Source organism: Nannospalax galili, unplaced genomic scaffold (genome assembly GCF_000622305.1).
Source record: "Nannospalax galili isolate Female #2095 unplaced genomic scaffold, S.galili_v1.0 scaffold2135, whole genome shotgun sequence".
NCBI lineage: Eukaryota > Metazoa > Chordata > Mammalia > Rodentia > Spalacidae > Nannospalax > Nannospalax galili.
This window is the reverse complement of record NW_008336017.1, coordinates 308,742-336,442: the sequence shown is the minus strand read 5'-3', so window position 1 is coordinate 336,442 and position 27,701 is coordinate 308,742. Positions and strand designations below refer to the sequence as shown.

The window sequence follows — 27,701 nt, the reverse complement described above, 5'->3', positions numbered from 1 at the left end:
GTCAGTCCCAGGCTTAGTTCATGCTATCCTACTATCTCACCTTCACACAAAGTGAGGGCTACAGGAGGAGGGTACCAAAGAGCTAGAGGACCTAGCAAAGAGGGGCAGAGCCACTTGGGGAGGTTTCAGAAGTTTTAGGGGAGGAGGAGGTGTTTCTAGGCTAACAGTGGGATTCTTCCACATCAATAAACTGGGTATTCTTTAAATGAAAAATACATGTAAGTTTAAAGCAAGCACCCACACACTCACATGCATACACCATCCTCCTACACATATACCAGTCTCTACCATACACCACCTATACATACACCATCACCACAGCCACATACCATCATTACCCCCCATATATATCACCTCACACACCACATACTACCCTCAACACACATACACCACTCCCCCACACATATATCACCCCACATACTGTACACCACCTCCCACACATACCTTACATACCATTCTATACACCACGCCCACACACCATCACTATCCCAGTTACATATACCACTCCCATACACCACCTCCACATACAGTACCCTACTACCAACACACCACACACCACCCACACAAAATAAGGTAAAGAAGCTGGCTGTGGTGGTGCACAACTTTAATCCCAGCAATCGGGAGGCAGAGGCAGGTGGATCTCGATGCATTGGAGGGCAACCTAATCTACATAGTGAGTTCCAGACCAGCTGGGGCTACTGGGAGACCCTGTCTCAAAAAGACCCCCCCAAAACAAAAAAATGTAAGAAATGACTGAGGAAGATACTTTGACATCACCTCTGGTCTCCACACAGGCAAGTACACACCTCTACGCATACCGCCCCCCCCCCAATCCTCCAAGAACTTAAAACTATCTCTCAATTGCTTATTATGGAGTCAGAACTTCCTAAGGCACCATCTACCTAGTCTGACACAGCATATTAACATTAACGTTTTCAGGCAATTAATTATATTTGCAGTGGAGCCATGATGAGATTCCTACTTCTTGGTCTCACTGTGAACTTACAAACTAGGTGGTGTTTTGTTTTGTGGTTTTGTTGAACAGGATCTCATGCAACCTAGACTGGTCTTGAGCTGCTTATCCTGCCACCCTCTTTCAGAGGATGGGATTACAGGTGCATGCTGCCATGTCTGGCTGTGCTTGCTGTCCTTTTTTTTTTTTTTTGAAACAGGGTCTCTTCTGTAGCCCCAGCTGCCTGGAACTCACTATGTAGACCAGGCTGGCCTTAAATTCACAGAGATCCAGATATATACAGATATATGTAAAGGGAAATTTCTTTTTTTTTTTTTTGGTCTTTTTGAGACAGGGTCTCCCTGTAGCCCCAGCTGGCCTGGAACTCACTGCGTACACCAAACTGGCCTTAAATTCACATAGATCCACCACCTGCCTCTGCCTCCCAAGTGCTGGGATTAAAGGTGTGCACCACCTTGCCAGGCTGAGATTTCTTCTTCTTCTTTTTTTTAATGTTTTATTTTCTGTGTATTAGTATAATGCTTGCATGTAGGCAGGTGCACCTTTGTCATGCAATGCCCAATGAGCTCAGAAGAGGGCATCGGGTCCTCTGGAACTGGAGTTAAGGACAGTTGTTAGTCACTACATGGGTGCTGGGAATTGAACCCAGGTCCTCTGCAAGAGTAGTCAAGTACTCTTAACCACTGAGCCATCTCTCCAGCCCCCCAAATGGAGATTTCTAACATGAGACAGACATAGCAAACCATAGAGTATTCTGGTCAGTCATGCATACGCCATCTTGGGCACTTGACGGTCATGGTTAGTATCAGGTATCTGGATGGATCATAGACAGCGATGCATCACTTCTGAGATCTGGAAGGCTGCTGCTGAGAAGGCCAGTGTGGGTCAGAAGGCTAAAGAAGCAAGGCTGCCTTCAGAGCAGGCCAATGCCATCCCTTCACCTAAGGGCCTGGATAAACTAAGGGCAAAAAAAGACAAACTTGCTTTCTTCTGGAGCTGGGACTGGTGTGCTCAGCCATTCAGCCTCAGCTTCCTTACCTCAGGCCCTCAGTCACACTGAGCCATACTACCGGATTTCAGTCTGTCTTTATAGCCTCTGGAGCTAGGTGGTGAGCCAAGTCCCTAATAAATCCCCTTCCTCCCTCCCTCTCTCCTTCAATCTAATTGGCTCTGTCTCTTTGATAGACTCCAACAAATCTACTAACATTAGAGTCAAGTTTTAACAAGCCCCAAACTGGGTTTCAAGGCTTACTTCTGCATTTAAGATTCTGTATTCAGATCTCGAAAATCTGCTGCCAAAATAAAAATTCTCTTAACTCTGTATTCTCCCTCAGGTGCTAACATCATATCAGATAAACACAAGCACAAATTTCCTATTTGTTCCAAAGAATTTCTTCAATACAGGGAAAGAAAACAGCTGTCTATAGACAGCACAGTATGAAGTGGCCCCATCTCCCTACGATCCTAAGCTTTCACTAGTGTAATGATCCTGTTATTTCAAAAGTCAAGCAAAACATTCTGAAATTTGACAGCATTTTAATACCTAGTAGCAGTGGTGATGATGTCACTCATCTATGGTGAATTAATTAACAGCTTCTGGACACAGTCAAGAAAGTAACTGAGCTCTCCATACCAGTGACAGGCTCAGAGGGAACAATGAACAGAAGGTTAAAGAAACAGGAAAGGGGGGAGGTAAAGAAAAAGGGGCTGGGCATGGTGGCACACGCCTTTAGTCCCAGCACTTGGGAGGCAGAGGCAGGCAGATCTCTGTGAGTTCAAGGCCAGCCTGGTCTACATAGTAAGTTCCAGGCTAACTGGGGCTACAGGGAGACTCTGTCTCAAAAAAAAAAAAAAAAAAAGGAAAAAGAAGAAAAAGAGAAAGAAAAAAGAAACGGGAAGCTACCGCAGAAGCTCAACAAGCTGAACTTAACATATTTTTTTGGAGACTATGTGGACCAGACCAGGCTAGCCTTGAATTCACAGAGATCTGCCAGCCTCAAGTGCTGAGATTAAGGGCATGCACTACCATGAACTATCACTATTATCTTACAAATAAAAAAGGATATCACTGGGCGTGGTGGCACGCACGCCTGTAGTCCCATGGATCTCTGTGAGATCAAGGCCAGCCTGGTCTACATAGTGAGTTCCAGGACAGCTTGGGCTTACAGGGAGACCCTGCTTCAAAAAGACCAAAACTAAAATAAATAAATAAATAAATAAATAAATAATAAGGCTACTTGCAGTTAAAGAGATGCTCTGGAAAGACTTCACTGAGTAAACTCCATGTACAGAAGTGTTTTTCAAGCTTCTCAGTCCCAGGAGTTCTTACGCAATTTTTAAATTTGTTTTCATTTTTGTTTGAGACAGGATCTCACTGTGTAGCCCTGTCTGCCTGGAACTTACTGTGTAGAAAAGGCTGTCATCAAACTCAGAGACCCACCTGCCTCTGCCAGGATTAGAAGTGTGCATCACCACACACCCAGCCACTACTGTAATATTTTAAGGAAACAAAGTTAAGAAATGAGTAACTGGTTATTGCACTTTTTTCTGGTGCCCTCGGTCCTTCAGCCCTAGATGCGCCGAGTCTGCTTGGCTTAAACAGGTTCTGGTATCAACTTCTGTTTCCCAGTCAGTCTGTTGAGACATCCCTACTTCACTCATTCTTGGTGAGATAAACTAATGAGAATGCATGTGAAAAGGCACAAGTGGTGACCTGGTATCATTATGAAACTGGGGTAGTCCTCTCTGTAGACCCTGGTGCATGCTGCAAGGCTGCTCTGCAGATGAAGTAAACAAGCCTCACAAATGGGCCCTTCTAAACCAGTAGTTGAAATAGTACACATCTATTTTAAGTAAACCAGCGACACTTCCCTTCTCCAGCTGATGAGCTTTTTGCTACGTTGCTTTCTAAATTAAGCTGCAAAATGGCAAAGCTGGTTAACACAGTGAAATAACCTTTTACGGAACAAGTATTTGCGCTTTTGAGGAGTATTAGACATGCAGGTTAGCAGTCACTGTTGATTTAAATAAAGTTTGTTTGCATAATGACAGGGATCTAATTACAGCTAGCCAACATTCACAACTTGCCAATAAATAAATTCAAATCATTGGTTAAGAAAGGAGAAAATTGGTGCTGGAGAGATGACTCTGCAGTTAAGAGTCCTGACTGCTCTTGCAGAGGACCTGGTTTCGATTCCCAGCACCCACATGGCGGCTACGAACTGTCCTTACTCCAGTTCCAGGGGAATCTGAAGCCTTCTTCTGACCTCCACGGCATGGCACGACACAGGTGCACTCACAAACATGCAGGCAATACACTCATACACAAAAAATTAAAAATAATAACTAAAATTTTTAAAAAAATCAATTTAAAAAAAGGAAAGGAGAAAATTAATAGGAACACTGAAAAATTAATTTCCCATTTTATGTAAATTAGCTTCTGCTTTAACCATCTTGTTTTTTCTTCTCTCTTTTTAACTTAATCCAAACAAGGACTGTAACCTTTAATACCAGTCTATTTACAACTGGTCCATCTGCAACCATTTTTCTAATACAAAGATGCCCTGATAGCTTATCTCAGTCCACACATCAGACAACAAAGGGCCTCTGGACATTGGAGAAGAGAGAAGTGGAGAAGTGAGAAGGCTTAGTTAATCCCCAGATAACCCATCAATGTATTCAGCCAAGTGTGAGCAAAGCTGGAGAAATACTGCCTTCAAAAGAGAAAGGTGGTGGTGGAATAGACTCAAGGAACACCATCCTTTTAAAATAGGGCAATTTCTGTCACAAAGATTCTCCACTGTGTTCATAGCAGACAGCAATGTTAATGTCTTTTTTTTTTTTTTTTTTTTGGTCTTTTTGAGACAGGGTCTCTCTGTAGCACCAGCTGGCCTGGAACTCACAGAGACCCACCTGCCTGTGCTGGGACTAAAGGCATGTACCCACATCGAGCCACAATGCTAATGTCTTAATAATAGTATCTTTTTCTCTGATATCTTTCTCTTCTTCTTTTTTGTTTTTAAAAAAACAAGCTTAACTTTTGGATTATAAATCAGAGTATTTTTGGTTATTTTAAAAATATTACTGAGGTATTTATGCACAATAAAATTAACTTATTTAAAGTTTTGAACAGCTTTGAGAAATGTACAAAATTTGTGTGGCTATCCCACAATCAAGATAGGGAACATTTCCATAACCACAAAAAGACAACTCTTAGAATCAATCAACATTTGCTCTGCTGAAAAGGCCAGTGAGCAAGAAATTACTAGAAAAAAAACACCCTGTACCCTTCCTCCACTTTAACACATATATCAGTTAATACCAAAACTGCTCTGAGTTAACTAGGATACATCTAGCTCCAGTCAAAAACACTGTAGACAAGAATCTCCCGCCCCTTGTAAAAACTAGTTGTTTGCAAGGTCAAATTTCTGGGCTGAGATATGACACAGTCTCTTAAAACTTGTAGAACAGAGATGAGTCATGGTGGCAAGGAAGACAACTGACAAAAACAACATCCGTTTTAAGGTGTTCTTTCCTCAAATCACGTAAGCCGTTTTCAATGAGCATCTGCTAGGTGTCAGATGCGCCACGAGGGAGAGTCAGTGAGAACGATAGGGAGGAGGTGTCAAGGGAAGTACCAGAGTTTACATTCCAAAGATGAGCAGGTGCTCTTTGGCCCAAGTCAGAAAATCACCTCTGAAATGCCTGGAGGAAAAAAAGCAGGAGCAATGAATGACACTTGTGTTTAGTGACCACACAATGCCAGGCAAGTAACTTTTAATCTGGTACCTTTTTTTTTTTTACAGTCTTTTTGAGACAGAGTCTTCTTGTGGTCCCAGCTGTCTGGAACTCACTATGCAGACCAGGCTGGCCTTGAACTCACAGAGATCCTCCTGCCTCTGCCTCCCAAGTGCTGGGATTATAAAAACCATGAGAAAATACAAATAAAATACCAAGAAGATATTATTCAGGAGGGCTGGAGAGATGGCTCAGCGGTTAACAACACTTGTTGTTCTTGCAGAAGACCTGGGTTCGAATCCCAGAACCCACATGGCTAGCTAACGATTGTCCGTAACTCCAGTCCCAGGGGATCCAACAGCCTCTTCTGACCTCTGCGGGCATTGCACGACACAGGTGCACTTACCTACATGCAGGCAATACATGCATACACATAAAATAAAAATAAGTAATAAGATTTTTTTTAAGCTATTATTTAGACTGGCAGGCCTCCAGGCTGACTCTGCCTGGATCCCGTTATAGAGAAGCAGATTCTCACTCCTGTCTGCAGACTAGAAACTGGCCCAGCTGCCCTATGAAATAGTAGTGCAGTTTATTCTAACACACACAATAACTGCCAAAATCCAGTATGCACAGAAATTAAAAGAAAATCATCCCTCACTACATATCACAGAGAGTTGAGACTTTGCCTCAGAAACCAGAGTGTGTGGGGAAATACAACATTCATTAATGGGAGAACAATGAAATGATCCATGAAACATCTATACAATGGAACACCAGACAGACATTTTTTAAAGAGGGGGAGTGAACAAAAGAAGAGGAAGTTTTCTATACACTGGTAGGAAACTAAGTATGAGCTGTGGAGCAGTGCGCCCACCTGGGCAAGTTCTGGATTCAGTTACTCACAGGCACTGTGACACTTCCGATAAAAGCACAGGAGCATATTAACAACGACTGCCTATATGAGGCAAGGTTCTAAGGAAAAAGAATTTGGGCAAATAAGAATCCAAGAACAGGATGGTGATGTGTCTATCTATCTTGTAGTGTTTTCTGAATTGTGTGAATGTACTCCATGTTCAGAGATTTGACTTTATTTCTTTTTTGTGTGAGCACCTTCAGGTGCCAGGATGCACATGTGGAGGTAAGAGGACTGCCTGTGGGAGTTGCTTTCTGTCTATTATATGGTCCTGGGGATTGAACTTAGGTTGTTGGGCCTGGCACCAAGTGCCTTTACCTCTTGAGCCATCTTGTAGTCCCCTAACGCTAATTAAAAAACAAACCATAGGCTGTTTTGCTGAAGTCAGGGTTCTCTGTCGTCACCCTCTTTTCTTGGACCCTTGGTGTTTCTGCTGTTTCTTCCTAACAGAGCCATCCATCCGGTAGATGACAGGCAGTGTCCAACAGTCAAAACTTGCACTCCTGATACCATTAATACATAAAACCGAACAAGCCAGTTTAATTACAGGGGTCAATGCCAACAGTCTGTGAACAACCCTTTATACTTAAATGTTCCAGAGCCTGAGGAGATGGTCCAGTATGTAAAGTGCTTTCATGAGGACTTGAATTTGGATCCTCAAAACCCAGGTAAGAGGCCAGGGGTGGCAACATATGCCTATAATCCCAGTGCTGGAGAAATGGAGACAGCAGGATCCCAGCAGCTTGTTGATCAGTCTAGATGAATCAGTGAGCTCCAGGCTTAGAGAGACCTTATCTCAAAAAAATAAGGTAGAGCCGGGTGTGGTGGTGCACGCCTTTAGCCCCAGCACTCAGGAAGCAGAGGCAGGCGGATCTCTGTGAGCTCCAGGCCAGCCTGGTCTACACAGTGAGTTCCAGGCCAGTGAGTTTGAGACCATCTCAAAAAGATGGAAAAAAAAAAAAAAAGGTGGAGAATGATAAAGATGCCCAATGTTGATTCCCCATATCCACATGTGCACCAGTGCCAGTGCACACTTATGTACCTATTCACACCTGAGCACACATACTACACACAAAGCTTCTAAAAATATAACGTGTTCTCAGCTAGTTGTACAAAAAAGCTACACACTCCTTTGTTCCCATCCCTTTCATGTCATTTTTCACGAATAACCTCACCTCTAAAATGCACAGTCTTTCTCGGAACGTAAAGAGGTTCAGAGCCTTTAAACATGAGATCTAAAGATTCTCTTAACAGGATGTAAGGAGCTTAACTCAAAGCTATCTTATAAAACAAGCCCTGAAATGGAAGCAGTGCTGTCAAAGCTTATTCACACTCTCCCACACCAATGAGGCCAGGCACATGCTGAAAGGTGCACCGAAACCTCCCGGAAAGCAAGCAATGAGCACTACTTTTTCATCGCAACGTCTTTCTGTCTATGTTTGCTATTTGCACAAACTCCTCTTCGATCACTGATTACATCTTTCCAAGAAGACTATCTGACAACAAACTGCTGACAAAGTACTGACAGCAGTCCTCTTTACACAGGGCCTTATTAGCATCTCTGTGTCTGCACTGCACAGGCTGGCATAGTAAATCACATGTACTCCCTGCCACACACAATAACCCAATAGTTACCTAACAGCAAGGGCATTACAAATGGACTGAACTAATCTTTGAATCTATGTGCTGGTAATTAAATTCTACTATGGCTTTCCACCTTTAAACCTAAAGGCAGTCATACTGAAACCGAGTGCCATCCACGGGACCTTCACATTTGCCACAAAATGTCACTTGTTTATAGAGTTCACATCCAATTACTGAACACAGGCAGCAAGGGCATCTATCACCTACATTAAAACAAGCAGAACCCAGCAGTAGGGCTGTTGGAAGCCATCACATGGTTTAAATGGATTTCTCAACTTTCAAATATCAAGGGGTCCTCTTTCCCAGAACATCTCACCAAGGGGTTTGGCCTTTTAACAAAGAGAGCTGCCCAAGTTGAAAGAACATTCAGAAGACAGGACACAGAGCAAAGCCCAGTTCAAAGCTAGAAATATCTGCCCCTTGTGTTAAAACACAAAACAGAAGGATCTTTTATATCAAAAATAATAAATACACGTAAAAGGAAAGTTTTTGTCAAGGCCATTAACAAAGAAGTCAAGTTTCAGTCTTAAAGAGCCCCTGTTTTTGGCAGGTGTACCACAGTTTAGGAAGTTCTACACAGAAGATCTATTACTTTCCCAGTTCTTAAGAACAAAGAAATCTTTCTTGAAGCCCCAAAGTTAAAGCGCCATCAAGCATAAAGCTATCTGTCTGTGTCCAAGTCTGCTGTTGATGCATTCATCAGGATTAGCCCAGGGTAAAACCCACAGAGCTGTACAAATGCACATCTAAGCTCTCCACCCTACTAGTATCAAACAAGGACCTTAAAACAAGGATCAAGATAATTTCCCTAATCCTCTATGTCTACAAAAGCTTTTTCAAAAGAAAACGTTATAAGCTGACTCATGGTAATTAATACATAATACAACCACTGCTTACCTATTAATAACATTTATATTCTGTCATGAGAGCAGAAATAACCAGGAGAGAAGCAGAGGAAATCATTTTCAAGCTCCACCATTAATGTCATATCAGATAGGCTAAGGGGAGAAAGGTGCCAGAGTCTTAACTGGCAGTAAGCTAACTGTGCTAGATAGCTTCAGTTGTCAAACCTGACAAACTTGGGAAGAGGGAATCTCAATTTGGTAATTTCTTCTATCAAACTGGCCTATAAGCACGTCTGTGAGCCATTTCTTGATTGATGAGTGACCTGGGAGCACCCAGCCCACTGTGGGTGGTGCCATCCCTGGGCAGGTAAGTTTAGAGTTGCATAAGCAAGAACACTGGGATTGGAGAGATGGCTAAGAGGTTAAGGGCATTAGCTGTTCTTGCAGAGGACCCAGGTTCAAATCCCAGAACCCCACGCTGGGTATGGTGGTGCATGCCTTTAATCCCAGTACTTGGGAGGCAGAGGAAGGTAGATCTCTGTGAGTTCAAGGCCAGCCTGGTCTACAGAGTGAGTTTCAGGCTAGCTGGTGCTACAGGGAGACCCTGTTTCAAAAAGACCAAAAAATTAAATAAAAAAATAAAAGCCTTAACCTTGGGCCGGGCATGGTGGCACACACCTTTAATCCCAGCACTTGGGCGGCAGAGGCAGGCGGGTCTCTGTGAGGTCAAGGCCAGCCTGATGTACATAGTGAGTTCCAGGGCAGATGGGGCTACAAGGAGACCCTGTCTCAAAAAGACAAGCAAAACAAAACAAAACAAAAAAAACACACAAAAACAACTGGAGAGAGCTCTGAAGTTAAAAAGAAGAAAAAACTACTCAAAGTCATCTATTCGAGCATTTAGGAAAACTAAATTTACACAAAAAGGAGCAAGAAAGGCCTGATGTGGCAAAGCACAACTGTAAGCCCAGCTTCTGGGGACGATGAGGCAGGAGGGTTGCAAATTCCAGATCTGGGCTACATAGTGAGACTCTTAAAACATCTTGAATCATAATGATAACAATTTTTATATTTTATTTATTATTTTTACTTTAAGTGTATGAGTATATTGCCTGCATGTATTTAAGTGTACCCATGTTAAACAATGCCAGTGCAGGTCATAAGTGGTTATCAGATTCCCTAGAACTGGAAATATGGATGGTTATTAGCCACCATGTGGGTGCTGAGAATTGAACCTGGGCCCTCTGCAAGAACAGCCAGTGCTCTTAACAGCTAGCCATCTCTCCAGTCCCAACAACAACTATTTTTAAAAGAGCAAAACAAAAATACTGAGTTTAAATGTTATATAATGTTATATGTTTTTTTTTAAAAAAAAACAAAACAACAACAAAAAAGACCAGGAATGGTAGTGCACACCTTAATCCTGGATTCCTGTGAGTTCAAGGTTAGCTGGTCTACATAGGGAGTTCCAGGTCAGCTGTGGCTACAGGGAGACCCTTCTCAAAAGATCTCCCCTCCCCAACCAAAAAAGATGAAGAAAATGAAGGAGAAGGAGAAGAGCTGATATTATCCCTACCAGAGACAGCACAAAAAACTATGTGCATGCACACACACACAAAAGAAACAAAACTGCAATGCAAACACCAAAACAAACCAAAGACAATGTTAAATGGTGTCAGACATCAGACAACATAAACCAGAGACAGGAGAACTCCGAAATGAAGCAATAGCAAAAATAATTTTAGGAATGAAAACTAAATGAGGAAAAAAAAAAAAGAACAAAAAAATAGAAGATTTCTCTACAAAAAACAGAGCAAATAGAAACGAGGGAGGGAGGGAAGGACTTTAAAATAAAAAGTTTGACTTCTGGGCTAGAGAGATGGCTCTGTGGTTGAGATCACTGGCTTATCTACAGAAGACCAGGGCTCGGTTCCCAGAACCCACATCTGGCTAACAACCATCTGTTAATTCCATTCCAAGGAATCTGATGACCTCTTCTGGCTTCTGTGGGCATTGCATGCACACGGCACACTTATATACATGCAGGCAATCAAATAAAACTTTTTTTTGGTTGGGGGGGCCTCTTTTTTGAGACAGGGTCTCCCAGTAGCCCCAGCTGTCCTGGAACTCACTATGTAGACCAGGCTGGCCTTGAACTCACAGAGATCCACCTGCCTCTGCCTCCCAACTGCTGGGATTATCAAATAAAACATTTTAAAATTTGACTTCTGCACACTGTTCTTTGACTTCCACATGCATGTACATCGCACAGGAGCACCTACACACATACTTTTTTTTTTTTTTAATGTGTACGAGTGTATTGCCTGCATGTATGTGAGTGCACCCGTGTCGTGCAATGCCGTGGAGGTCAGAAGAAGGCTTTGGATTCCCCTGGAACTGGAGTTAAGGACGGTTTGTAGCCGCCATGTGGGTGCTAGAATTGAACCCGGGTCCTCTGCAAGAGCAGTCAGTGCTCTTAACCGCTGCGCCATCTCTCCAGCCCCCCACACTTTTTAAAAGGTATTTTTTATTAATGTGTATGACTGTAATGCATGCATGTGTGTAAGTGCAGGGCCTGTGAAGGTAAGAAGGCATCAGAGTCCCTGGAACTGAAGTTATAGATAGTTAACTGCCAGTGCTGGGAATTGAACCTGGGTCCTCTAAAAGGGCAGTCAGTGCTCTTAACTGCTGAGACATCCCTCCAACTCCTTAAAAGGTTTTTGTAAAAAGGAACACCAAACAAGGGGCTGGAGAGATGACTCAGCAGTTAAGAGCACTGACTGCTCCTTCAGAGGACCCAGGTTCGATTCCCAGCACCCATATGGCGGCTACGAACCGTCCTCAACTCCAGTTCCAGGGGAATACAAAGCCCTCTTCTGACCTCCTCAGCACTGCATGACACGGGGGGTTGCACTCACATACATGCAGGCAATACACTCATACACATAAAATGAAAATAAAATATCTTTTTTAAAAAAAGGAACATCAAACAAAACAGAGATGGTAGTGTCCACCTATAACCCTTATACTTAAAATGAGAAAAGTGGGACTGAAGAAGACATGGATTTGGTACCCAGCACCCATATGGTAGCTAACAATTGTCTGAACTCCAGTTCTCAGTGATCTGATGCCACTGTCTGGCCTCTGAGGGCACTGCAAGCAGTGGGACCTTTTCATTGGAGCTTCCTGCCCACCTGCCTAGACAGCCATGACTCCTCCCCAGGTCATGGGGCAGTGCCTGACACAGCAAGTGCTTAAGGGAGATTTGCCACAAGAAAGAAAACGAGGAGGAGGAGGAGGAGGAGGAGGAGGTGATTCTGAAAGTGACAGGGAGGAAAAGAGGAGGATGAGCAGAGCCAGTGGTGCTTGTATTCCTTGCACTAGAGAGGTTGGAGGCAGGAAGATCAGAAGTTCAAGGTCATCCACAAATACATATCCAAACAAAACAATAAAACCCCCCACCAATTATATATACACTTAGGCATACTGATTCATAAAATCAACATCAAGACATACTCTATTAGCATTACTAGACCTAGGGGGAAAAAAAATCCAGCATCTTATGTGGAAAAAAAAAAAACCCACAAAATCAAAATATGAATTCTAAAAGAAAACGTGATCATCACCAGACTTGAACGATGTTCTGCCAAACGAAAATATAGCTGTATGTGGTTTCAGGCTCACAAGCAAAAGCATGAGCTTAGCAAAACTGAGCTTCCGTGTGAAAACACAATCTGCGTAATACGGTCAGGAGCCCTTCATAAGGAATCTGGAAAAGCAAAGCTCAGAATGCCCAAGACAGGTCTACAAGAAGCCAACTGGTAGCGAGTGACAGTTACCTTTGGAGTTAGGGTTAAGTGAGGTTCACGTGAAGGGCATACAGTCTAAAAACAGACAGAATAGGAGGAGTGAAACACAAATGTTTCCTTTTTCTGTTTTTGGTTTTGTTTTTGTTTTGTCTTTCTGAGACAGGGTCTCCCTGCAGCCCCAGCTGTTCTGGAACTCACTATGTAGACCAGGCTGGATTTGAACTCACAGAGATCCAACTGCCTCTGCCTCCCGAGTGCTCAGATTACAGGCATGCGCCACCACGCCCGGCCAAATGTTTCTTTTTTTAATGCAGTTTCATATCACTCATGAACTATGTAGCTCTGGCTAGCCTTGAACTCTCTATGTAGTTTAGGCTGCTGCAAATTCACAGAGATCTGCCTGCCTCTGCCTCCTGAGTGTTGAGATCAAAGGCACTACCAAATGGGTTAAACTTGTTTCTTTTCCAATTCTCAGAAGCCATGAATGACAGCAGTATTATTATTATTACTATTCACGTACTACTGTATGGGTAGATGAGAAAAAGGAAATAGTTACAGCATATTCTAAATTCTGAGGTCTGTATTCTTGAGAACCAAGGACTTCTGTGAAATGATCCATACAAAGACAGTTAAGGTTAAATCAAAACCCCATGACCCTAGACTGAAATGAGAAGCAGCATTACAGCTAGTAGGGAATACCTGACAGCTCTGTCCCCTGAAGCCGTAGAAATAAAGTCTCCTATCACTCATGTATGAATCATGAGGGCCAGAAATGATAATGAGATCATGAGATCATGTTTTTGAAATATCACTCACCAGGAAAAGAAACTAGAGATTCTCACGGAAAGGATATTTTTTGGGTCTGCTGTAGTAGGAATGTACAAGGATGAAATATCTTGATATAAGGGAGCAAAAACGCCAGACTCCTAAGATAAAACTCAAAAGGACTCAGGAGCCAACCTAAAGAGGCTCCCCACTAACCAATGATGCACCAATCTGGCTTCCCCATGGATTAAGAATTACAAATATATTTTTTTAATTCTTTACAATTTTTATTTTGTGTGTATGCGTGTACTGCCTGCATGTAGGTAAGTGCACCTATGTCATGTAATGCCCTCAGAGGTCAAAGAGGCTGATGGATCCCCTGGGACTGGAGTTACGGACAGTTGTTAGCTGCCATGTGGGTGCTGGGATTCGAACCCGGCTTTTCTGCAAGAACAACCAGTGTTCTTATCTGCTGAGCCATCTCTCCAGCCCCCAAAATTACAAATATTAACTGAAATTCATCATATATATTTAAGAGTAGATAAAGGGGAGAAAGGCAGTCTTTATACCACCTTCCCTTTGGAAACTGTACATAAACTGGGTAACAAACACCGGCTGACAGGAAGTGCTGCCACATAAAATCATTCTAGTTAATGTATGAAAATGAAACAGAATGTTGCAATTTTGCAACTTCCAAGGAGTCAATGGATAGAAGCTAGAAATACTAAATTAAAATGAAATCGGACATTATGTGGCTAGTACATCATCTATAGACCTGCCCAGACGGGTCAGACGTAATTCAAACATCTGGATCCCTGACACATAGGAAATGTAGAGGACCAGAGGCACAGCTTTATGTGCACTGTGCAACAATAAATCCAGATGGCAGAACACTCTCTAGGTCGAATGTCTTGGTTCATCAACAATGAAAATCTAAGAAAAGGAAAAGATAAAGGGGAAGATCCTACAGATTATGTAACAGATTTGAAGACATACCACAGACCTGGTGAAACTAGTCCATCCATGCTCAGGGAACAAACAATAGGTGATTGCTATTGAGTCCAGGTGTCGGTTAATTCTGTGGGGAAACCAAGGACTGCCACTGGTGGGAAAGTGGGTGGCTGGCAAAGTCCCACTGGGCCTGGGAGGTAGCAGTACATCTGCTTTTTGTGGTTGTTTACATCTCTGTGAATACCAAGAAAATTTTAAAATAACAAAAAGACCCTGGGCATGGTGGCACAGGCCTTTAATCCCAGCTCTTGGGAGGTAGAGGCAGGTGGATCTCTGTGAATTCCAGGTGGTCTGGGGTTACAGGGAGACCCTGTCTCAAAAAAAAAAGAAAGAAAGAAAAGCCAAGCAAACACTGGTAACACACTTTACCTGTATCCTGCTTTAGAAAGGCTTCAGGTAGGGCTCTGATAACCATGGGGGGGGGGCACCCCCGCAGGTACAGACCCCATACCTCAAGAACAATCCCACTAGAAGAACAAAGGTGAGCGTCATGTCCCAGACAGATTTCAGCTGGAGACCAGATGCTGCAGAGGCACTGTGTGCAGTAGATAAAAGATGTCAGTGCTCGCAAATTTAAACATTCCATAATTATGTGATTTCTAGTTAAAAGAAAAAATAGCCCCCCAAGTCAAAAGAACTAAATTAGAAAATGTATGTAAGAAGTAGAGCGAGAAGATGAGAAAGCAGCTGCAAGCATCACAGAATTCTACAGGAGTCATGAAGAGCTACCTCACACATGAATGACAGATGACCTCTTCCCAGTGTGGGCTCATCCTTGCATGAAGAATTCAGCCTTGGGTCACTGTTTTATATATATAACAAAATGCATTTCAGGGGTGGGGGGCAGGAGATGGCTCAGTGGTTACGAGCACATACTGCTCTTGCAGAGGACCCACATTTAGTCCCTAGCACCCGCACCAGGCAGGGGCATCTATGGGCACCTGCACTCCTAAGTACACACCCACAGAGAGACATATACAAATATACACACTGTTGAAAAGAAAACTACATTTGAAGAACAAACTTCTAAGAACTTGCATTACTTACTGCTTCACACTCATCATCAGTGCCACAAGCATCAAGCTTCTGATGAGATGAATTCCTTCCCGTCTCTGGATCTGAAAAGCCTGAAGGGATCATCATCCCTCTCCTTTACCTCAGCCATCTAACAGCTGGTCTGAGCTCAGGAAATCCTGAACACCTAGTCTTCAGAGACTTCCTCATCTGTACTCTACACAACCTCTACACAGGAAGGAAGTACAGGCTTCAAACCTACTGAGACCTTGGTTCAAAACCTAGCTCTCAAAAGATCTTACCCTAACTGTTCTCTATTTACAATACCAATTCACTGGCAGCTACAAAGCAAACAGGTTGCTTGATATCTTTAAGTGCCCCCCAACACACACACACACACACACACACACACACACATTCTAACTGGAAGCAACCTGAATCACACCCTCATTTTAGTAGTGTCCTAATCAATTCTATGTCTAACATAACTTTTTTCAACCAGAGATACAATCATGTGCTCACTAACCAAAGCCATCCATGGTTTCCAAGTAACCAACAAAACTCAGTTTTTCAGCTCTTAGGCGTCCCTGTCTTGTTCCAGCTCTGACCACTAGCATCGTCAAACTGAGCTAAACTCCAATATTCAGCCTCTATCCTTTGTCTAAAAGGGCTTTTCTTTAAGTTAGGCCCAAATCTTTCAACTTTTCAATTCTCCTTTCAAAACCCACCTTCAGGCCCGCCTGCCAAGCACCACCCTCAGAAACCACTCTTCCATTTCTGCAGGCCCCACTCTCTGTGAGGGATGGAGGCCCTGTCAGGTGTGTCTAGCTGCTACTCATTCAGAACCACTGAGTGCTGAGGCCACACCTTACTCATATTCTTTCTTTTTTCTTTTCCTTTTTGGTCTTTTTGAGACAGGTTCTCCCTGTAGCCCCAGCTGGCCTGTACTCACTATGTAGACCAGGCTGGCCTTGAACTCACAGAGACCCACCCACCTCTGCCTTGCAAGTGGCTAGGACTAAAAGTGTGCCCTACCACACCCGGCTTTTTTCATATCCTTTTAATTTCATTTTACCTTATTTCATTTTTCAAGGCTATGGACTGAATCCAGGGGGTTGTAAGGTCATGTAAACACTCTACCACTGAGCTACATCCCCAGCCTCTTATTCACAGCCTTATACTCAACAAATATTTAGCAAGCTGCTACTGCATGCTGCATACTGTAAAGCCCTGGAGCTAAAGCAAGGAACAGAGCAGCAGCCCTTCACATTGCCTCCCAATCTGAAGGGGAAGCAATGCCTGCCTCTTTATTCTTGCACACTGACTACTCTGCATCCTGCATTCCTTAAATAAATGTGGGCTAAATCTAATGAGATTTTGTTAAGACCAGTTAACACATTGGGAAATTTCAAAATAAATCACACCAAGCCCATATTTATGCTCTTACTTGCATATCTGGCATATTCTAATACTGCTTCTCTTTTTTGGAAACCTATCAGTGTTCTCACATTTTCATGAATCCCTAAAAGGCACATGGGCCAGCAAAGTACCTAGGCCACCTTCCATCCCTGCTACTAAGGGAAGGTGATCAATCACTCTCCTGGGATGGCTATGTGTGATCCTGAGCCTATGACAGGCCACATAAAACGTAACTACTTAACCCAAAGAGCAGTCAAACCCTGAGAAACCAAAGCATACAATCAGTTCCAAAGTCTGTAAGCAACAAGTAACATCAGTGACAGTGAAGCTTAGAAGCACCAGGCCCTGAAGTGGAGACCTGTCTTTTACTCACTTTTTTTTTTTTTTTTTGGTCTTTTTGAGACAGGGTCTCCCTGTAGCCCCAGCTGTCCTGAAACTCACTATGTAGACCAGGCTAGCCTTGAACACACAGAGATACGCCTGCCTCTGCCTCCAGAGTGCTGGGATTAAAGGCATGCGCCACCACACCCGGCTTTACTCACTTTTTCTAAACACCATCTTTAAGTGAATCTGATCATGTACTCACTTGATAACTACATGGTCCCTCAAGCACAATCAGGGCCCCAGAGCTTCATTCATGGAACTGCTCTTTGGCCATATTCATATGAATTCCCAAAATGGACCATCTCAAAATATAGCTTAGGAAACCATTGACCCAGACAAAGATGAAACAATCAGAATTGGTTAAATTGCAAAAATATTTATTCATATTTTCATGTATTCCTTCAGTACCTATTTATTAAATATCAACTGAAGGTTGGGTCTTGAAAGTCATAGAATAAAACAAATTAGGCCTTGCTATCAAAGAGCTTTTGTTCTGTTTGAGAAGGGCAAGCAGGAGGAGACTTCCCCCAAAAATAATAATGGGGGTCTATGGTATAGTTTAGTGGTAGAGTGTATGCTTAGCACCAAAAGGAGATAAAAGGGCTGGCAAGATGGCTCAGTGGGAAAAGGTGCTTGCTGTGCAGGCTTGGCAAGTTGAGTTCTAACCCTAGGACCCAGATAAAAGGAGAAAGATCACTGTCTCCATAAAGTTGTCTTCTGATCTCCAGGTGTGCACTGTGGTGAGAAGACATGCCCACCACCACAAATATCATGAACATACACAAACTAACTAAAAAAAAAATTAAGGGAGTGGGGAACGACATAAAGACGTCACAGCTGGGCAAAATCTGAGAAGGTAAGAAGATACTATGCACCAGAGACTGTCAGAAATGCTTAAAGCATGCTACTCTCCCTCAAGGGGGTAAGACCCCTATGGGCAAGTAAATTAACCCATGAAACAATAGGTCAGAGAAGCCCCCAGACAGCAGGGCAATATCCCCTTATACAGACTACAGGTCATGTTCCAATTTGGTTTTCTTAGTATGTGGTAGGGATGTTTCTGGAAAAGGTAGATTAATGATACCTTTAATGGAACCTGCCATTTCTTTAATCTTGAGTGTACACTTGGAAAGGAAGTATGAAGGCAATGCTTCCAGGCACCAGAGTGAAGACACTATTTGTCACTCTAAGTCTAGCCCCCAAACTGCATTTCTTCTACTAACAGGAAGGATGCTGTACTTCCTGTTCTTTAAGTCCTCCTCTGCTGAGCTGTTTCAGCCATGCTGCTTCCACGTGAGAGACTCAGAATCCTCTAGCAGTTTCTTTTTCTGAATCAGCTGAAGAACTGCTGAGTAGAAAGAGCTGGCAACCAATGAACCTACAAGCTACCCCGACTCAACTGTAGGGCTGTTGGACATGATGCACCTGAAGGTTACTTGGATACTTCAGATGTTAGGAACTGAGCATGAGTCTTCTAAATGCACAGTCGCTGTGTAGAAGAAAGTCAGGGAACTCTTCCAACTGAGGCTCTGAAGAGAGCTGCAAGAGAGGTCTATGGCTCTGCCCTCAGGTCCATTACATCCTGTCCCAACTCAACCTCCACGACGCTACTGAAGAGTAAAGATCAAGCTACCTGAATTGGCAGACAAGGTATATTTTTATCTGTGAATAACCTGGTGATGTGAAAGGCTTTTCTCTGATAAAACCAGGGAAAACAAGTTACATATTCTATACATAAAATGGTCACAAGGCATTCTTTGACAGTCCCATTAACTATTCAGAGCCAACTGCATTAGTTCTCTTACCACAGTGAGTGGCAAACGACCAGAAGCACTAGCTAGCTGACTAAAGGTCAAAATGAAATGTCAATTTATGCCTTTAGATGAAAATCTAAACACCAATCCTGAACGCAAAATTGCCTATCCAACCAATTAACAGGACTGCCCGCCCACACCATCTTCCCACAAGTCCACTTCCACTTATGGTGACTAAAAACTGTCCATATGTTGAGACCTACAGAGGACAAGCACTGCTGTAAACCAACAAGAATCAGAGGTATCAGTTTCTCCAACCAGAACTCAGTTATTTCTCCCTTCCACTGCCCCATATCTGCCAAGGCCAACTCCAAATTCACACCAAATTTTCAAGTTTAACCTTAGCTCACCAACTGACAGGTACCATCACTATGGGTCCTTCACAATGAACACTGTGGTGGTCACGTGCTACTCTAGGGACTTCTACTTAGGCATACCTTTTTTTTTTGGTCTTTTTGAGACAGGGTCCCCTTGTAGCTCAAGCTTAAGACCAGGAACTCATTATGTAGACCAGGCTGGACTCACAGAGATCTGCCTGCCTCTGCCTCCCGAGTGCTGGGATTAAAGGTGTGCACCACTATGCCCAGCCTTTTTGTAGGATTTCTAAAAATGTTCAATTGTGTGCATGTATGTGTCTCTATGGGTGCATGTTGACTTTTTTTTGAGACAGGGTCTTCCTGTAGCCCCAATTGGCCTGTAACTCACTATGTAGACCAAGCTAGCCTCGAACACACAGAGATCCGCCTGCCTCTGCCTCCCCAGCGCTGGGATTAAAGGCATGTGCCACTACACCTGGCTCTGTGGGTACATGTTGAGACCAAAGATGTGTGATTATCCCTGGAGCTGGAGTGGTTGTAAGCCATCTGGTGTGGGTACTGGAACTGAACCCAGGTCCTCTGCAAAAGCAGACATGCTCTTAACCACTGGGCCATCATCTCTTCAGCTCCTAGGAACACCTTCTTAAACATGTGTACCCGCTGAAGGTAAAAATTCAGATCTTCTCTTAAAGACGAAGCTATCCTGCCGGGCGTGGTGGTGCATGCCTGTAGTCCCAGCACTTGGGAGGCAGAGGCAGGTGGATCTCTGTGCGTTCAAGGCCAGCCTGGTCTACATAGTGAGTTCTGGGACAGCTGGGGCTACAAGGAGACCCCATCTCAAAAAGACCGAAAAAAAAAAAAAAAAAAGATGAAGCTATCCGGAGCTAAAAAGATGGCTCAGCAGTTAGGAGCACTGACTGCTCTTGCAGAAGACCAGGGTTCAAGTCCCAGCACCCACATGGTGGCCAACAACTGTCTGTAACTCCAGTTGCAGGGGATTCAATGCCCTCTTCTGAAATCTGTGGGCAACGTACAACACGAGTGTAGTTATATACACTCATACACTCTACAGAGTGAGTTCCAGGTCAGCTGGGACTACAGGGAGCTACAAGGAGACCCTGCTTCAAAAATAAACCAAAAGAAAATTTGATTTAATACACAAACTAAAGGACAGAGGAAGAGGGGGAAGAAAAAATAGGGCCTGGAGAGATGGTCCAGTGGTTAAGAGCACTGGCTGTTCTTACAGAGAACCAGGTTTGAGTCCTAGCACCCACACGGTAGCTATTAAACCATCTATAACTCCAACTTCAGGGGAATCCGATGCCCTCTTCTGATCTCTGTGGGCATTGCATGACACAGGTGCACTTAGACACATGCAGGCAATACACTCATACACATAAAATAAAAATAATAAAATATTTAAAAAGGAAAAATACTGCAAATATTATAGCCATAGTGAAAATATTTTACAGGGGTTTCCTGCTCAACGAAAGTGGACAACCTCCCCTTCCCCCCCCCGGCCCCCCAGGATTTGTTCTACGCAACAGGGTGTCAAGTAGCCCAAGCTGACCTTGAATTCTGATCCTTTCACCTCCACCTCCCATGTGCTAGGATTACAGGTGTCACCACACCTAGTTGATGTGGTTCTGGGAATCCAATTCAATCCTTCATGTATGCTAGGCAAAGCACTCTACCAACTGAGTTACAGCACTAGGGCTTACAGGATCTCACTATCTAGCCTAGGTAGGTCTTGCTCTCATGGTCTTCCCACTGCATCTCTTGAGGACTAGAATTCCAGGCATGCACCACCATGGTCAATAGCACCTCATTCTTATAAACCTGTCTTTAAAATTCTCCCTAATGATCCTATATGCAGTCCATGCTAGTTTCAAGCCTTCCCCCGGCCCCGCTTTGGTCTTTTTGAGACAGGGTCTCTCTGTAGCCCCCAGTTGGCCTGGAACTTACTATGTAGACCAGGCTGGCCTTGAACTCACAAGTGCTGGGACTAAAGGGGTGCACCACAACACCTGGCCTGTTTCAAACCTTTAAAGGTTTAAAGTCACCTTTCCAAGTCTTATCTAGAAGGAAAAAACTTAATCATAGCTGCATCAAAATAATTCATGTGAATACATATAATTCATCTCATAAATTTACTTCTAAGTCATTAAAAGAAATGTGCAAGAAATCTGAAAATGTTCATTCCTATAAACAAAACTATAAATCTCTTATCTAATTCTATTCTGCTTTTGGTAATTTTACCATGTTTTTCACAGAAGATAAGCAGTTTTTCTAATCCTAGAAATGGCTGTAACCCCCTAGGTCTCTTCTATGTAGGTGGTAAGCTGTGCCTATTGGAACTGGCTCTGGGCTGGATGGTCCTGATTGGTTTCAGACACATACAATCATAGCATACACTGCCAGTTCCCTACTCAACTACCATGTTCCCCAATAATACCTTCTGGAGAAGAGCCAAAACAAACACCTGAACACCCAACTGTTAGGCAGGGCTACTAAAAAGCACTAGTCTATGTATCCCTGCCTTTAGCTGCTTGGTGGGAGTCCAGTGTCCCCTAACCTACTGCAGAGCAATATTTTCACAGAACACAATTTAAATGATGTGGGAGTCAACTGGTTTTAAAACTATTTCTAAAGAGTTACTTTCCATTTCTATACTTTTCTCACAGTGGACTAGTAACAGCTTAGTCCACGAGCCATAACTTGAGTCACACAAGCCTTCAGAGTTCAGCAGCTGTAACCACAGGAGCCATGCATGACTATGACAAGACCTTCCAAAAGAAGCCATGCACTAAGGACGCCAGAGCAGGCAGCAGGAGCCTGGACCCTCAGGACCACCCATGTTACCCCATTACCATGGAGATGTAAGATCAGACGTTTACCTTAAACCAGCATGGTTTCAGATTTCATTATATATGCCAAACCTAATAACTGGTAGGTGTACATTATTCATCACTGCAATTTTTTAAAAAAATTATGTATTAGCTGGGCGTGGTGGCGCACGCCTGTAGTCCCAGCACTTGGGAGGCAGAGGCAGGCGGATCTCTGTGAGTTCAAGGAGCCTGGTCTGGGCTACAGGGAGACCCTGTCTCAAAAAGACAAAAAAAATTTTAAAAAAAAAAAAAAAAAAAAAAAAAAAAAAAATTATGTATTTCTTACTCAGAAAATCATCTTTATACCCCCTTACCCCACCACTGGAGTTCATACATTCTATCATTGTGTTGAGGCCTATCATGTAAAGTTAAGAGCCCCCAGATGTCCCTCAGTGCAAGTTCATTCACTGGGATCTGTCTAATCAGCCTATCTAGAGCCCCTTGGTTTAAGAAGATCAGCTCTTCCTCACCCAGCAGTAATCAGCTGCCAATAATTCTTCAACTAAGATTGGGGCTTGCTGCTCATTTCCACAGTTCTGTGCTGGGTTTTCACCTGCCTAAGTTTGCATGGGTCTTGTGCATGTTGATACCATTGTTGTAGGTTTGTATGATAAGGTCCCAGGTGCCTGTAAGATGATTTCCAATGTACCTCCTCCCTGTCTCTTACAGTAAATTTTTCAAATACTGTATCATAGCACTTTGTTCTCACAAGAGAATAACCCCAACAAGCATCAGGGTGAGTATTATCTCAATTTGACAGCTATGAAAACTAATGTCCTAAAAGATTAAATAGCTTGTGTCAGTAGCACAGCTAGCCAGTACAGAATTTAAAAAAGAGAAGCCAGCTGGTCCCCATTCTCTAAGAACAATCCACCTCGGTGAACTGAAATTACTTCATCACGGTCATGTGTAAAACACAATGTAAATTAGAGATGTGTACTACAACAAATGACACACAGTCTACACATGACTGGAAAGAAAGCTAAACAGAAATGCCAGCCAGTCACGGAAGACAAAATCAGATTGAATAGCTACAGTGACGGCTGCATTTCCTAAGACCAGCAATCCATTTGTGAAAAGGAAATGAAGGGCCAGAAATTGCAGGCAATTTCTACTTTTTATTTGTTTTGAGATGGGATCTTGTTCTATCACCAGGCTGGCCTCAAACTCCTAGGCTCTGATACGTTCTCTCTGCCTCCCAAGTGCCAGGAGAAAGGGAGCAAGCCTGCACACTGCGTCATGGCCTCCAATAACGCAGTGTAGTAAATAAACTAGAGCAAGAACACGACAGAAGCCCCTGAGTCTGGAAGCACTAATGCTGGCTCTCGACAATCTGTCAGTATGGAAAAGTGTGTCTTCAAAACCGTTTGGAAAATAATGTCAAGGTTAAATATAATACACTGTCCTTCAACATGAATCAGACTTCTGAGAACCACTGTCAATTAGATTTCCAACCATTCGTTCAATAGTAAATAATGATTGGCATGGAGCCATCTTCATTTCTTAGGAAGCAAAAGAACACTGTCAAATAGCTTATTTTAGATAAAAGATTTCATCTTTGACAGTGCACTAATTCTTCTTTAAGTAAACACCCTTTGCCTGTACAGGCACCAAACATTCCAACTGGGGGAAATGCTAACATATTTTTTACCTCAGTAACTACTTGCTAAATACTAGCTCACATAGAAAATTCCTACCTTTCATTACAAGAAGATAAAAACTCTTCAGCTGTTTTGTTAGAACATTTTTAAAAATTTGGACATGAACTTTATTATTTTATTTTGTATAATGAACTTTTTGTGTTTCTCTACAGTTATAAGCTAATTAACAAGGGGAAAATAAGCTGATAATACACACTAAACAGATCCTAGCAATGAAAGGCACTATTAAAAAAATAACAGTAGTCCTTAAGAGCCATTGGGAATGAGTTCTTGTAAGGACCTCCTATCTGCTTGCTCTAAAAGCAATGAAGGGGAAGAAGTTGGACACAGAGATAGGGGCATAGGATAAGACAGCAACCTAAGAATTCACCAGCTCTAAATAATACAGGAAAGAAAAAAATACCAATTCTCCATTAACTCTGCAAACCACAACTCAATTCTTACAGAGACATGTGCCATGGCAAAGAAGGAAAGTAAGCTCCGGAGTAGCCCCTTCCAGGACTGATCCTCAACAGCACAATTAGCTCAGGGCCAGCAGGCTGGGGTCTCCAGTTCTACTTGGGTCTCTGCCTATTTTAGTAGTTTCTTTCTGGAACACAGTCACACAGCCATGCACTGGTATGTATAGGTCAGCTATGGCCAAGTGAATCATTACAAGAGAGAAGACAAAACTGCAAACATTTACTATCTGGCCCTTAGAGAGGAAACTTGCCACCCCTGGGTACAAAAAGCATCTGTCAAGCCAGGCAAAGTGGTAAATCCCAGCATTGGGGTTGAGTCAGGATTGTAAATTCAATCCTAGAGAGGAAAGGGGGAAGAAGGAAGAGGAGGAGAAGGAGGAAGAGGAGGGGAGGAGGAAGAGAAAGAATAAAGAAAGAGCATCCATCAAGAGGTAATGTGAGTAATCAGTCAGCAGGAATGAGGCTCTACCTCACAAGCACCCTGGATGTATAGATATAGCCTCAGTCCAGAAGTTGAAAAGACTAAAGACTGGCCTAGAAAGAGCCAGTACAAGTACAAAACATCTCCAATCAGTCTGTCAGATGCAAATCAGAACATGACAAAGATTGACATTTACCTCCTTCAGAGGGAAGCCCAAAAGGACTGGGGATGTAGCTGCAAGATCCTGGGTTTAATCCCCAGTACCACATGGGAGACACCTAGTTTGATTAAGAATATTCATTTCTGTAATGAATTAACTTTAGGGTTGATGGTACAGTGTCACATACCCTAGAAGCATTGCTGATACTGAACAGTTGGTAGTGCTCAAGTGCACCCTAGGACCTGAGAGAAATCTCAACTTCAGTAATCGTACAGATCACAAACATTACTGAACATGACAGGTGCCCAAGGCATACGCTAATAAAGGAAAAAGTCAAGTGGGTTTCACCTCCCACTGCTCCTATCAGTGGTTCAAATAGCAAATGCTTAACCATTTCATTCATAATGAAGCACACTTTCTGAATTTTCAAAGAAAACTGTTTAAATTTTTTAATCTGTTTAACCAGGTCTCTGAAATTATAACCCAAACAAGAAGCCAATGGGATGAAAAACAGAGGACTGGAGAACAGGGTCAGAATGAAATGAGCATAGCCAAAGTCTGCCACAAGCAGCTCTACACAGACAGCAACGGAGAGAAGAAACCCCAGCCACATGGTGAGGCTCTGGGGGCTGCTCACTCCTAGCTGTAGCAAAGGTACAGAGATACCCACAGACAGCAAATCTGATATGGAACGATCGAAGCTCAACTACCTGCCCTGCCACTCACTATGAGGGTAACTGTATTTCCTTAAGAAGCAGCAGGAAGTGCCACTTAACCGGAGTAGGAAATAAGACTGAAGGTTGTCTTGCTCTTGGCTCTCTAAGGGACACTGTGTCTCCTCCTCTCTGATAAAGTACTAGGTATGCTCCCAAGAATTCCAGCTGTGTTCAGAGCAGGCCTAACAGGACAGGCTGAAGATTTTAAATGTGTATTCTAAATTACCAGGATGAAGCAAGGGTGCTTTCCTCACCGTCTCACTGGGGTGGTAAAGTGTGCAGGGAACCAGCATGCTGCAGCACCTCTCCCACCCCCACACCTGTGTCCTGCACTTACTCCGTCAACCAAAATGCATTCAAATTCTGAAGTAGTTTTGGCACTGGAAACAAACAATTCACAACACACTGCAAGGCAGCAGGACAGCTGAGGAGGAGGCCAGGTGCAAGGCAGCACCTGAGAGAAAACAGTAGGCTTCTTTGGGGAGCCAGGGCCTACAACCCACAGGTGAGTCTCAAAGCCCCAGTGCGGCAGCTCTAAGCTGCTGGGGCGGGCCTGGCAATGCCAGAAGTAGCTCTGCCTGCTCCACCAGCTCCTTCACACTGAGGTCAACTTCTCCAGGGAGACCACCACACACCACCGTGTTCTTGCAGTGTCACCAGGCAGGATGACATGCATGTAACACTGCCAATGCTGTTACTAGAAATCAGCCACAAAGCCTTCAAAGACCTCTGTCGGCCTTTTCTTTCCTCATCAGTCTGTCTCCCTCTCAACCAGCTCCCATCTACACTAGAAAAAGGGTTCCAGGATCTGAGCAACTATCTAGGAGAAGTAGACAGTGTCTCTGCAACTGGGTTTGGCCTAGTCTCACAGTCCTGCTGGAGATAGATGTCTCCTAAACCAGCCTGGCCCCTTAGGGACTGAGTCACAAAGGCCTTCATCTCTGCCAAATGTACACTGGCTTTCCAACCGGCTATGTCACACCACCAGTTTTGAAACACTGAAGGAGTTTTATTTACAGAGAAGAATTCCAACTTAATCCATCGTACGCAATTGTGCTAGTGCAACACAGAAGTCCAATTTTGGCTCCAAGACATGCCCCCAGCCTAACTTTTCCTAGCCTGGATGACAGTGGCCAAGCAATACCCATGCAGGCTCTTCTCTTCAGCCCAGCCTCCTTAGAGCAGAATCAAACAGCACCGGAGAGTTTTTATTCCTGCCCTGAAGCTCCAGAAATGGAAAGACTGTTGACTAAATGACTGGTTGGTTGGCTGATAGCTGGTGCTGAGCCTAGAGTCTCATATGCACTAGGCAAGCTCTCCACTGCTGAGCTATATCCCCAACCCTTTTTTCACATTTTAATTTGAGACAAGGGCTCACTTAGTTGCCTAGCCAGGCCCTGAACTTGCAATCCTTTTGCCTCAGTCTCATTGTCATATTGGGATGTTCAGGCCTGACCTCTTACATAATTTCTTTTATAAGACAAGAATTTAAAGTTCACATAGGCTAAACAATGTTGCTGGGTAAGGATACATGTCCTGTGCATGTGATGTTTGCTAAGGTTATAGTTAAAACAATGTTAGCCAGACATCCATCGACAGCTGCAAAAGAGAAAACAAAGAAAAACAAGGTGGGGAAAAAGTGTATATGTGCCCAACCAAGAACTTTAAAAAACACAAAGCCACTTAGGCAGAAGTAAATCACAAATCTATTCAAGAGCATTGTAAAATGGAAGGGAATTCCATTCT

General features: G+C 43.3%; 1 protein-coding gene across 4 annotated transcripts in view; it reads right to left on the bottom strand.

The window, feature by feature from the left end:
- The window catches only part of LOC103732256 (arginine-glutamic acid dipeptide repeats protein-like), a 258,810-nt gene that overhangs the window by 14,244 nt on the left and 216,865 nt on the right, over positions 1-27,701 (bottom strand). The window lies entirely within an intron of this gene.